Here is a 14,442-nt window from a genome sequence, read left to right on the forward strand (position 1 = left end):
CAGCCTTCCAAGTATTGGGAACTACAGACCCATACTACCACACCCGGCTATTTTTTATTTTATTGTAGAGATGAGATCTTGCTAAGTTGCCCGGGCTGGTCTTAAACCTGCAGGTTCAGGCAATCCACTTGCCTCAGCCTCCCAAAGTGCTGGGATTACAGGTTGAGCCACCGAGCCCAGCCTGGACAAAGCAATTTTATCCTCACCCTGCACTCTGGCAGCCTCAGCACAGACTTGGTAGTCATCGTGAGTAGCACATTTAATCTTTATGAAAAATACAATAATCTTGCCCTAGGCTCAGGTATTGCCAGGGGGAGGTGCAGGGAATGTCTTAACAGGATATCTCTGAAGGAATCCAGAGTGAGGATGGTTGGAAAATGACAGATTACACATGGTAGTTGAAAGCACTGTTTGTTAACACATGTTAGATAACCCTTGGGGAGTCCAATAAATATTTTTTGTCTGCTGTCTGGTAGTTGTGGTAGTGGTAGTGAGCTGCAGTTTAAAGAGGCTGGAAGTCTTGAAATCATACTCTGGGGACACACACAGGGTGAAGAGGTGGACGAGGGACACTGAGTGACTTTATTTTTGACCCTAGTTTTTTCACCAAGCAGGGATGGCTTAGGAAACAAGCCCTTCCCCACCAAATTGTTCTCAGAAGGTTGCATTTAATATTATGAAAAAACTTGGTTCTAATCATGAGATTAGATAAGGAAAAAACCACATTCACTGTTTCATCTCCAGTGGTAAGCACAGTGCCTTACTCCTAGTTAGTATTCCATAAATACTTGCTGAATGAAATGATGAGATATATCATAGAAGCGTTGTTGAGGACTTTGTTCATTACATCACTTATTGCTTCCTATTTAAATCTCCTAAGAAATTTGGTTTAGACAAAGTGTTAGCATTAGAACAAGCATTAAGAAGTATGAAGATACACATTCTCTTCATTTTTGCCTTGGTTGCCAGGAAGCTTGAAGCCTAATTTTATACTTAACTATTGCAACTATTTAGAATCTAATAGCCAGCATAACTGTGATCTTTCCCTCTGGAATACCACTCTGGTTTACAAGGGAGCAAAACTGGAGAAAGGACAGTTAGGAAGCTGTAACAGCAATCCAGGTATGAAGCATTTAGGAGGCAGTTAACAATAGAGAGTGAGAGGGAGGAAGGAATCAAGGATGAGTTCTAAATTTCTGGCTGGGGCAGCTTACAGACGATGCCATTCATCTGGGAAGGAGGTTAAGCAGAAATTAGCAAACTAACTTTGAATTTGTAGATGATTAGGTATTTGTGAGGCCTTTAAGTAGAAATGCCCTCTGGACAGTTTATGTGGGTTGGAGCTCAGAATAAGTTTGGACTAGTAATATATATGTGAGACTCCTCTGTATGGTTAATAATCGAAACAACAGGAGTGGATAAGATTCCCAGAGTGAATGGGTAGAGTAGAAGAGAAAAAAAGGGAGGCTAGGACAGAACTCTGAGGAACCCTATAATTTAAAGCAAGAGCAAGGAAAGAGAAACCTGAGAACAGTGAGAAGGAGTGGCAGAGAGTGAAAGAAAGTAAAGACTCAGGTATCAGGGAAGCCAAGAGAAGAAATACTTGAAGAAGAATAATGAAAAACAGTGTGAAATAGAACTAAGAAGTAAGGTAATATAAGGCCCGAGTGTCCCCTGGATTTAACAACAAAGTAATCTTTGTTACTTTAGTGAGAGCGATCTTAACAAAATAGGGAGCTGGAAATTAAATAGAAGTAGGGAGTGAGTGAGAAGTAAGTAAGTGCATATATCTTCAAGAAGTTTAGCTGAGAAGAGGTAAGTGCAGTAGCTGGAGGTGTTTGGTTTATGGAATTGGGGGAGAATTGTCTTTTGATAACGAGCAAAGCTTGTATATACATTTCAGTGTTGATAGAAATAAGGCCACAGCTAGGGAGAGAGATAGAATGGTAGATCCAGTGAAGTGCTTAGGATCATAGGAGAAGATAAAAAATAAACTTAGTTGTCATAATTAGCCTCGAAGGAGAAAGTATATATTTTTCATGTTGACAGGAGGGAGAAAAGAAAGAATAGGTGAGAATAAAGCACATTTATAGTGTGGAAATTTCTATTCTCTGACCTCAGTTTCTTGGGAAGGTGGTGATTGATGCTACTGACAATTGGAGGAATGTGGGGAAGTAAAATGCCCACCATATATGTGAGAGAGAAGGTAATGACTAGGTAGCCAGAGGCTTGCCAGGAACCATGGAGAGTCCAACAGAGAACAATTTTCTTCAACTTTGTGGTGTATCAGAATCATCTGGGTTATTTGTTAGAACTCAGATTTATGACATTCAGTATGTCTTTCTAGATGTGAATGGAGCTCAGGACTCTACAGTGTAAACAAGCACCCAGGTGTTTCTGATACAGGCGCTCTTGAACTCGGACTTTGAGAACTACTGAGAGTCAAGAAAATAGTTATTTCAGTATGGAGACTTGTTTATAAATGGGTGCTATGGATTGGATGTTTGTCTCCCTTAGCACTCATGCTGAAATTTGATCCTCAGCTTTGGGGGTGGAGCCTAATTGGAGGTGTCACGGGACAGATTCCTTCATGAATAATAGATTGATTCCCTCCCTCAGGGCTGAGTTCTCACTCTCTTAGTTCCCCAGGAGAGCTGGTTGTTAAAAAGAACCTGGCACCTCCCCTTCTCTTACTTCCTGTCTCACCATATGATCTCTGCTCCTACCGGCTCCACTTCATCTTCCAACATGAGTGGAAGCAGCCAGAGACAGTCACCTGAGGCAAATATCCAACCTTGAACTTCCCAGCCATCCAGAATCCTGAGCCAAATAAGGCTTTTTTCCTTTTTTTTTTTTTTTTTTTTTGGAGTTGGAGTCTCACTCTGTCGCCCAGACTGTAGTGCAGTGGCTGCTCCCGGCCACCATAGCCTCGACCTGCTGGGCTCCGGCTATCCTTCCACCTCAGCCTTCCACGTAGCTGGAACTACAGGCGCGCGCTACCACACCCGGCTGATTTTTGATTTATTGTAGAGATGAGGTCTCGCCAAGTTGCCCAGGGGGGTCTCGAACTGGCGGGCTCAGGCAATCCACTCACTTCAGCCTCCCAAAGGCGCGGGATTACAGGCTGAGCCACCAAACCCAGCTAACTTTTTTTCTTTATAAATACCTAGCTTCAGTTATTCCTTTATAGCAATGTAAAATGAACTCAGGCAAGGGGAGAAATTGCCAGTGGAGAGGAAACAAGACAAAGAGGAACAATTGATCAAAAAATCATAAGGAGTTGGGAGAAGGTGTGATGAAGAAATAAGGAAGACTCGGCCTTGGATGGGAGAAAGATTAGTTTTTTATTAAGGGCCATCTATTATGGTGGGAGAGAAGGAGTTGGAACTAGATATTGAACAGGTATCTGGTGGTTTCACCTCTAACAAATTATTTTCCCTAGTGATAGCTCCAGTAAGCTTGGAATAGGGAAAATATATCAATAATATTAATTGAATTGAGTGTTTACCATAAAACTGGCATTGTATAATATGCCATTTAATCCTTATAGTAACTCAAGGATTACTTGATAAGGTAGTCCTTATCATCATTTCATAAAGAAAGAAACTGAAGTTAGAGAACAGAGAAGTTAAATAACTTGCCCAAAGATACACAGATCTTAAGTGGCAACACCTGAATAATCTAAACTTGTACCCATATTTGCCTGACATCTAAGCCCACAATATGAGTCACAGATATTAAACTGCTAAATTTATGTTGGAGAGAGGATGGTAGTTTGTGTGGTATTTAGCATGGAAAATACCCCTCTAACATGAGAGATTGAAATTGTTTTTCCATCTTGACCTCTCTTCAGTAAGCCTTTTTCTTCCCATCATCACCTCAATCCCCCAGTCTGATGGATGACTTACTGGTTTTGTTTTGTTTTGTTTTGTTTTACTTATGACTCTTTCTGTTGCAAGTGGCAGAAAACCTGACTCAAGTTAGTTTAGTAGGAAAAAGAGAAATAATTTATTAACCCACATCATTGAAAATTTCAGGAGAACTGCCTCCAGGCTTAGCTGTATAGAAATTTAGATATTATTGGTTTCTGTTTTCTTTTGTAGCCTCCAACTCCATCTCCCACTGTTACCTTTGTCCTCACACTTTATCTGGTGACTCAGACCTCGCCCCTGCACACACAATGGCTCTTGCAGTTTTACTCTCTTTGCCCCTCAGTCTAACTGGAGATAAAGAGCTTTTTTCCCTATACAAGCAGAAATCCTGGGCCTCAGAATCATTTGCCAGATTTGGGATATGTGCCAAATTCCTGAGCCCGTCATTTCCAACCATCCCTGGAGTTTAAGGGAAACTCAAACCCACCTGAAACATGCAAGCTACTAAGGGTTCACACAGTTCTTCAAAGAAGAGTCAGAGAACTGTTTTTATTTTGAAAGGGTGAATGGATGATGAGGGGAAACAACAGATGTCCTCCATGTCTTTCTCCCATCTCTCCTCTCATTGATCAACTCCCTGTGTTCATTGTTGGTAACTCACACTGAGGTTACCCTCCTTTTGGCAGAGGGAGGTGGGTTAAATACTCTACAACTCCTACAGCTTACCAGAGTATATCTGTGTCTATATATCTTTGTAATTTCCTTATTTAAACATCTTTATTGGCTCCCCATTGCCCACAAAAGAGTGATTTACAATATCAGTTTTCAGTGTTCCACTATTTGGGTATTCCATACTGTTTTAAAGTACTGGAATAATGGCATTTCTGTTGGTGCGATACCGTTATTTTGGGGTTAAAAAAAATCTGAAATCTGAATCATTTATGTCTTGAGACATATCAGATTCGTTCTTCATTGAAACTTGGAATCAAATATAGGTAGACTTATTTAGAAATCTGTTTTCTACGTTTTAACAATTCTTAAGAAAAAAAGAGAAAATAACAACCAACAAGACAAAACTTCTAATGCAAGAATAATTCTGATCTATCACAAAGACTTTCCAAAAAATGGACATGAACAGAACCCTATTGGTGTCTACATCATAATTTTCATTTATATGAGATGGGAACATAAAAACAAATCAGAAGTACTTTTTCTGAAGGAAAAAAAGCCCAAAGCAAAACAAAAAGCAAAACCAGTTTGTTATTGTCTTAGTCCATTCAGACTAGCAAAATACTTGAAGGTAATCCCCAAACTACCTTAAGGTCATTTATTCATAATAGAAATTTATTTTTTCACAGTTCCGGAGTCGGGAAAGTTCAAGATCAAGATGCCAGCAGATTTTGTATCTTGTGAAAGCTTGCTCTCTCTTCCATGCATGGCCCTTGTTGCTGCATGCTTGTGTGGTGGAAAGGCAGGAGGGAGGAAGGGGAAGCCCACTTCCTTAAGCCCCGCTTTTATTTGTACTCATCCTTCATGTGAGAGTGAGCCCTCATAGCCTGATCACCTCCTGACTGCCTTTCTTCTTAATACCGTTGCATCGGAGATTAAGTCTCAATGTGAATTTTGGAGGGCCACAGACATTCAAATCATAGCAGTTATCAATAAAAAAATTGTCCATGCAAAGAAACAAAACCTTGTTCCCACAAAATCTCCTCGAAGTTATCACCCAAGAGATAGAATTGTTTGTAGATAAGTGATGTCTTAGGTCTGTTTTGTCCTGTTGTAACATAATACAGGAGACTGGGTGATTTTGAATGGACAGAAATGTATTGGCTTGCAGTTCTGGAGGATGGGAGGTCCAAGGTCAAGGGGCCAGCCTCTCCTGAGGGCCTTTATACTCTATCATCCCCTGGCAGAAGGCACAGGAAGAAGAGAAGACAAGAGCGAACAACTGGGGGCTGAACGTGTCCTTTCATAGGGAGCCCCCTCCCACAAGAACCACATTAATTGATTCTTGAGGGTGATGCCCTCATGGCCTAATTACCTCTTAAAGGTTCCACTTCTCAACATTGTTGCACTGGGGATTAAGTTTCCAACACATGAACTTTGGAGGACTTAGTCAAACCATAGCAGTGGGATAGAGAAAAAGATTTAAGAGCAGCTTATAACTCTCTCTTTATCATTCCATTAACCAGTGTAGAGTCAGAAAAAAGTTTTCAGCAACTGGGAAGTTTTTTACAGCTCAGTGATGACATCATTGATGGGCTAAGTACACTTTAAAAATCCTAATTCTACTTTATTTTTGACCTCAAACTTTTTAATGTAATATTTAATGTAAGCAATATTTTGTTTTTATATTGAAATAAATTATGTTTAATATTTTTAAGTATATTTACATTTTATGAATGCTTATGAATTTTTGTATTTGAAAAATATTAAATGTCTTAATCAGCAAGATGGCAGAAGTGCTTTCCAGTGCCAATCCCCCTGTGGAAGCATCAATTTAAAAAACTATCCATGCACAAAAGTACCTTCACAAGAGCTAAAAAAAAAGCCAGATGCTATAACACCTGGTTGTAGCACAAAAATAAGAAAAGATGTACTAAAAAGGGTAAGAAGGACAATCTTACATTAACCATATCACATTTTCCCCAGCACCAGGCAGCAGAACATGGAGAGAGATGCCCTCTACTTGGGGAAATGTTTGCCTCAATCCCCAACAATGGGCCTTTCCCAGTAAAACCCAGCATTGGGCAGACCCCCATAACCCAAAACTCCAGGCCAGTACTTGCAAACTGATCCTCTAGGCCCACCCTGGCGCCAGACCAGACCCTGCAGCCCCAGGTTTTAGGTCTGACAGGACCAATCTTCGGACCAACCTCCTAGCATCCCTGGACTCTAGATTTGCCCCAGCTTCAGGACCCCTTAGTTGCCCCTGGCCAGCTCCTATGACCCCCAACTTCAGGACTCCTTAGTTGCAGGCCAGCCCCCCAAGAGTCAGGCTCCAGGCCAATGCCAAAGACTCAGTCTCCAGGCTCACTCCAGGGCCAGATCAACTCCAGTGTCCCCAGGCTCTGGATGTCCCACCACCACCACTAGCACCAGGCTGAGTTTTACAGCTTCAGGCTTCAGGTCCACCCTAGCACTAGGCCAATCCCTGCAACATTAATCATCAAGCCAGCACTCAGCCTTCAGGCTGGCTTACAGATATAGATTCCAGACCTGTCCAACACCAGGCCAGCTCCTGTAGTTCCTGGGTACAGGCCAGCCCCAGGATTAAGACCAGCCCAAAGTCCCACCCAGCCCCAGGCTTTAGACCCACCCCATGCTAAGTCAGTTAGTAGTCTGACCTCAGGCACAAGGCTGATACCACAGATACAGGATTTAGGCCTTTCCAGTGCCAGCTTGATCCCTGTGTCCCCACACCCTAGGCTGTCCCCTGCAGCCCTATGTTCCACTAGACGTAGAGTCCAGGCCTATTCCAGCAGACCCAAGATCCAGGTTTGTCCCAGTAGACCTATCCCTCATGAATGGAGGCTCCAGGACTGCTCCTATAAGCTCAGGGTTTAGGCCATCTCCCATGAACCCAGGACCCAGAACCACCACAAGGACTCAGGATCCAGGTCTACCCAAGTACCAAGCCAGCTCCCATGGACTCAGGCTCTAAGCATATCCTAGTGAACCCAGTCATCAGACCTATCCCAGTGCCTGGCCAGCCCCTGGTAACTTGGGCTCAAGACCCACCACAGGGTAAGGTCAGCTGCTATGAACCCAGGCTTCAGGCCATCCCCTTGTAGACATAGGCTCCAGGTCTACCCTCATGGACCCAGGTTTCCGGCTTAATCTTGTGGACCCAGACACCAGGACTCCCCATCTGCTGACTCAGGCACCAGGCCAACTCACCTTAGGACTCCAGCAGCAAGCTGATCCTTAGACCACACTAGATGGCCTGTCCAGAATCTCTGGACTTGCTAACTGGTGAAGGACTTTCCCAAACAAAGCCATTCTGCCAAGACTGGACTAAGTCCCTGCTTCTTCAAATGAGCAGATACCAACACATGGCCACAGAGATCAAGAATAATCAGGGAAACATGTCACCACCAATGGAACTAAATAAAGCACCAATGACTGACCTTAAATAAATGAACATATAGTTCAAATTATTAGCTTAAAGGAAACCCAGAAAACTTCCATAAGATACAGATAAATAATCCAATGAAACCAGGAAAACAATAGATGACCAAAACAAGAAGTTTAACAGAGATTGAAGTTATGACAAAAGAAATCAAATTCTAGAGCTGAAAATACAATGAATGAAATAAAAATTGCAATAGAGAGCATCAACAGCAGAACTGTTTATGCAAAAGAAAGAAGCATGAACTTGAAACATGTTATAGCCAGGCTCAGTGGCTCAGCCTGTAATCCTTCACCTTGGGAGGCTGAGGTGAGTGGATTGCCAGACCCGCCTGGGCAATTTGGCGAGACCTCATCTCTACAAGAAATCAAAAATTAGCTGGGTGTGGTAGCGCGCGCCTGTAGTTCCAGCTACTTGGAAGGCTGAGGCGGAAGGATCGCTGCAACCCAGCAGGTCGAGGCTGCAATGGGCGGGAGTGGCCACTGCACTCTAGTCTGGGCAATGGAATGAGACTCCAACTCAAAAAAAAAAAGGTTATTTGAAAATATACAATCAGAGGAGAATAAGGGAAAGATAAGGAAAAGGAATAAAGAAATCTTACAGAATTTATGGGACATCATCAAAAAAGTAAATGGAGTCAAGGGAGGAGGAGGAGAGAGAGAGAGACAAAAAATAAGAAAATATATTTCATGAAATAACAGCAAAAAACTTTTAAAATTTGGGGAAAGACATAAATATTCAGGTGCAGAAAGGTCAAAGGACTCTGATCGGATTGATTCCAAACAAGATACACCAAGACATATTACAATCAAACTGTCAAAAATCAAAGACAAAGACAGGATCCTGATCAGACATGGTGGTGCACACCTGTAATCCCAACACTTTGGGATGCTGAAGTAAGAGGATTGCCTAAACCCACAGGTTTGAGACCAGCCTGGGCATCTTGGTGAGATCTCATTTCTACAATAAACCAAATATTTAGCCAGGCACAGTGGTGCATGTCTGTAGTTCCAGCTACTTGGAAGATTGAAGTGGAAGGATCACCTGCACCCAGCAGGTCGAGGCTGTGGTGGTCATCAGCATGCCACTGCACTCCAACCTGGGCGACAGAGTGAGATTCCAACTCAAAAAAAAAAAAAAAGGATCATGAGAGCAGCAAGAGAAAAGAGGCAAATCATTTATAAGGGGTTTCCTAAAAGGCTATCAGTGGATTTCTCAGAGAAACCTTGCAGGCCAAGAGAGATTGGGGTGCTATATTCAAGTTTGCTGAAGGAAAAAAAGAAAAAAAACTGCCAACCAAGAATACTATATCCAGAAAAACTGTCCTTCAGAAATGAAAAAGAGATAGACTTCCAGATAAACAAAAACAGAGAGGAGTTCATCACCACAAGTTCTGTCTTACAAAAAATGCTAAAGGGAGTTGTTCATGCAGAAAAAAATTGACACTAATTAGTAACACAATAACATATGAAAATATAAAGCTTACTGCTCACCTAGCACACAATTTTTAATTGTGGGGGCATTTATAGCAATAAATGCCTACATTGTATACAATCTTTAAGTACACAATTAAATTCAGAATATGCGTATACTGAATAGTGGTGTGTAAATCACTTATATTAAGTTTAAAGGTTAAAAGACAAAACTATTCAAATAAAAATAGCAATAATAATTTATTAAGGTATACATAATATAAAAAGTTATAAATTGTGACATCAGAAACAAAATGTGGGGGTTGTAGAGTAAAAGTATAGTATTTTTTGTTGTCAACATTAACTTATTATCAGCTTTAAGTAGTCTGTTATAATTATAAGATGTTCTATGTAAGCCTTATGGTAACCACAAAGCTTAAACCTATAGTAGATACAGAAAAAGAAAAAGTAAAGAATCAAAGCATACCACTAGGGAAAATCATCTCATTACAAAATAAAACAGCAAGGGTGGAAGAAAGTATCTACAAAACAACCAGAAAAAAATAACAAAATGGCATCAGTAAGTTCTTACCTATTAATAACTCATTTGAATGTAAATAATACATAGAGTAGCCGAATGGATAGGAAAATAAGACCCAATTATATGCTGCTTAAAAGAAACTCACTTCATCGATAAGGAAACATATAGATAGAAAGTGAAATGATAGAAAACAATATTCCATGTAAATGGAAACCAAAAGAGTGCAAGTGTAGCTATGCTTATAGCAGATAAAATAGACTAAGTCAAATTTTGTAAAATGAGACAAGGTTTTTATTATTATTATCATTGTCATTATTATTATTTGAGTTGGGATCTCACTTAGTCACCTAGACTGGAGGGCAGTGGTATGATCATGGCTCACTACAGCCTCTCAACCTCTTGGGTTCAGGCAATCCTTCCCTTTAGCCTCCTGTGTAGCTGAGACTACAGGCATACACCACCATGCCTGGTTAATGTTTTTGGGGTTTGGGGTTTTTTTTTTCTTTTTTTATTGGTAAAGATGAGGTCTTGCTATGTTGCCCAGGCTGGTCTCAAATTTCTGGTCTTAAACAATCCTCCTGCTTTGGTCTCTCAAAGTGCTGGGATTACAGGCATGAGCCACCGTGCTCAGGCAAAGAAGATCATTATATAATAATAAAGGAATCAATTCATCAAGAAAATACAATTGTAAATACAAGTGCAGACATCAGAGCACCTAAATATATAAAGCAAACAGTAATAGATCTGAAAAGAGGGATAGACTGCAATACAATAATATCAGGGGACTTTAATGTTTTACTTTCAACAATGACCATATCATTCAGATGGAAAATTAATAAAGAAACATTAAACCTGAACTATATTTTAGGCCAAATGGACTAGCTGGACATTTACAGAACATTCCATACAACAGCGGCAGAACACATAATCTTCTCAAATACATGTGGTCATTCTCCAGATAGATTATATGTTTTACTAAAAAACAAATCTTAAATTAAAGAAGACTGAAATAATGTCAAGTATCTTTTCTGATCACAATGGTATAAAGCTAAAAATCAATAATAGAAATTTTAGAAAATTCACAAGTTTATGGAAATTAAAAAACACACTCCTAAATAGCCTATGGGTCAAAGAAGAAATTAAAATAAAAATTTAAAAATATCTTGGGACAAACAAAGACAAACACACAAAATACCAAAATTTATGGGACGCAGCAAAATCAGTTCTAAGAGGGACATTTATAGCAATAAATGCCTACATCAAAAAAAAAGAAGAAATAACTTGTTACACCTTAAGAAACTAGAAAAAGAACAAACTAAGCCCAAAGTTAGTATAAGGTAGAAAATGACCAAATCAGAAATAATAAAGATCAGATCATAAACGAGAGACTAAAAATCAATAGAAAAAGTCAATTAAATTGAGAGGTTTTTTTTTTTTGTAAAGATAAACAAAACTGACAAACCATTAGCTAGATTAGCTAAGAAAAAAAGATTTAAAAATTAAATAAGGAATAAAGGAAGAGACATAACGATGGATATTACAGAAATACAAAGAGTCATAAGATACTAAAAGGTGAAACCAAAAAAACCCGGAATTATTTTTTTGGAGGGTAATCACCTAACAGTCCAGGCTTCTCCTGCTAGGTAAGTGCTCTATGTGCCCATCAGCATCTGTGTACCAGCTAGCACTGCTGTGAGAGGCTACATTCAGTTTCAGTGCATTTTTTAAAAATAATTTTTTATTTTAAAGATGTGGGGTACAATTCAGTATTAGGTATACAAATGGTCATTATACAGGTACCCTTGTTGATGAAGTATGCTCCCCTGTCCCTCTGTTTTCCACTACTGCCAGTATTTTATTTTATTTTATTTTATTTTGAGATTCTTTCAATTCATTTACCAATTTCATGTCGGTGATTTACAAGTGCACCTGCCCACACTGTGCTGGGTGTTCAGCAGTTTTTGACCAAAACCAGCATGACCCTCATGCCCTACTCTCCCTATTCACCCAACCTCGCTCCAAGCAACTTTTTCTTGTTTCATAATGAAAAAAGTCCTGAAAAGGAAACTTTTTGCCAACGTGGAAGAGGTGAAACAAAAAAACAGTAGAAGCACTAAAAGGCATCCAAACTGATGAGTTCAAAAATTTTTGAGCAGTGGGAAAAGCATCTCAATAGGTATATTGCATCAAATCAAGAGTAGTTTGGAGGTGACTGAAGTTTAGATATGTAAGAATAAATACACAATTTTTAAATAAATTCTGGGTTCTTTTGGGTCCCCCTCTTATGTACAATTGTATGCCAAAAAAAATTATATAACTTGGAAGAAATGGATAAATTCTGAGACATATTTAACCCACCACGACTAAATATTGAAATAGAAAAACTAGACAGTGTAATAATGAGTAAGGAGATTGAATCACTAATAAAATCTCTTCTAGCCGGGCTCGGTGGCTCAGCCTGTAATCCCGCGCCTTTGGGAGGCTGAGGTGAGCGGATTGCCTGAGCCCGCAGGTTCGAGACCCACCTGGGCAGCAAGACCTCATCTCTACAATAAATAAAAAAAAAATCAGCCGGGCGTGGTAGTGCATGCCTGTAATTCTGGCTACTCGGAAGGCTGAGGCAGAAGGATTGCCGGAGCCCAGCAGGTCGAGGCTGTGGTGGCTGGGAGCGGCCACTGCACTCCAGTCTGGGCGACAGAGTGAGATTCCAACTCAAAATAAATAAATAAATAAATAATAAAATCTTTTCCATCAAAGAAAATCTTAAGACCTGATGACCTTACTGCTGAATTCAACTTAACATTTAAAGAAAAACTAATACCAATCCTTCTCAAACTCTTAGAAAAAATTGAATAGGAGGATGCTATGGTCTGAATGTTTGTTTCCCCCCAAAATTTATACGTTGAAACTTAATCCCCAATGTGATAGCATTAAGAGGTGGGACCTTTTGGAAAGTGATTAAGTCACAAGGGATCTACCCTTGTGAGTGGGAATGGTGGTCTTCGAAAAGAGATTGAATGGAGCCATTGAACTCACCCTTTAAAAATATACTCTCTTAAGGGATTCTCATGGATCACTCTGAGACCTTCCTTTTCCCTACATCTCCAGCTTTCTTCTATTGAGTTCTCTCACTCCTCCTGAGGGAAATCATTTTAAGGGGCTAAGCAACACCACACCAACTCTCTTTCCCTGTGCATCACATCTGGCCCATAGGAAACATGTCTGCCCAGGTAAACTCTGGGAGCGCAGCTCCTTCCCCACACCTCATACTCTGGATTTAGATTTATCGAGCGTGATCCAGTCAGCCATCCCCTGTGTCCCTCAAACTGTGATTAAGCTTTGCAGATTATTCTACCAGAGTCTTGTCCTTTGGTTTGATTTAACAAACAGATATTGCTCCTTCCACTCTTCCTTCTCCTCCTCCTCCTCCTTCCCCCTCCTTTCCCTCTCTTTTCCCCTTCTACCCTCTTCTTCCCTCATGATGGGGGGGGGTGGCGTAGAAGTCTTCAAACCCAATAATTCTCTCCAAAGAACTCACTTTCAAAAAACCTTCCTGGTCTCCAATTCAGCATCCCTTTATGCCATAAGTGTAGGTGACAGTTTAAGAGTTACTTGCTCCTCTACCCTTTTTTACCACCTACTTTGAAAATATTTGCATTCAGGTCCAACATATAGCTCTGGAATCTGCCTCAGCTGAAGCTTTCATTTTAATATCATATTACAACCCTAAAGCTCACTTTCAAGCCACTACCTCTACGAAATCGTCTCCATCACTCCAAGGCAGCAATTTTTACTTCTTTGAACTATTAGGTGCGGATTGCTATGCCGTTCACATAGCACTTATTTTCTTCTTTTTATTGTAGGTATTTAAGCATATTTATTTTCACCAAAATATGTTCCTTAAAGACAGAGACTATGTCTTTTTCATTTTTATATCACCAAAGTCTTACACAGTATATACATAATATTCATTACATTAAAATGGATTCCTCAGTATTAATGTGGATTGTGAAGTCTTGGAAAATAATCTCTTCAATTCAACATTATTTATTGAATATGTACTGAATTTGAAGTACTGTGCCCATTGAGGATACATACATAGACAAGACCTAATTCTGTCTCAAAAGAACTCATGGTCATCAGAGGAGGCTGGTGTATTACAAAAAATTTCATAACTCCAGAATAAAAGTGTGATCTAAAGGTTATACACAGGAAGGAGTAGTTAAATCTAACCAGGAGGCTCAGGGAAGTTTTTATGAAGTTGGAGCTATCTGAATTGTTTTGTCTTTTAAATTGAGCTATAATTCACATAACATAAAATTCACCTTTTTAAAGTATACACTTCTGTGATCTCTAGTATGTTCACAAAATTGTGCAGTCATCACCACTGTCTAGTTCCAGGACACATTTATTACCCCAGAAAGAACCCCCAAACCAATTTGCAGTGACTCTCCATTCCTTCCTTCTGTGACCCCCTAGCAA

Source organism: Carlito syrichta, unplaced genomic scaffold, assembly GCF_000164805.1.
Source record: "Carlito syrichta isolate Samal-C Ts95f unplaced genomic scaffold, Tarsius_syrichta-2.0.1 Scaffold308835, whole genome shotgun sequence".
Lineage (NCBI taxonomy): Eukaryota > Metazoa > Chordata > Mammalia > Primates > Tarsiidae > Carlito > Carlito syrichta.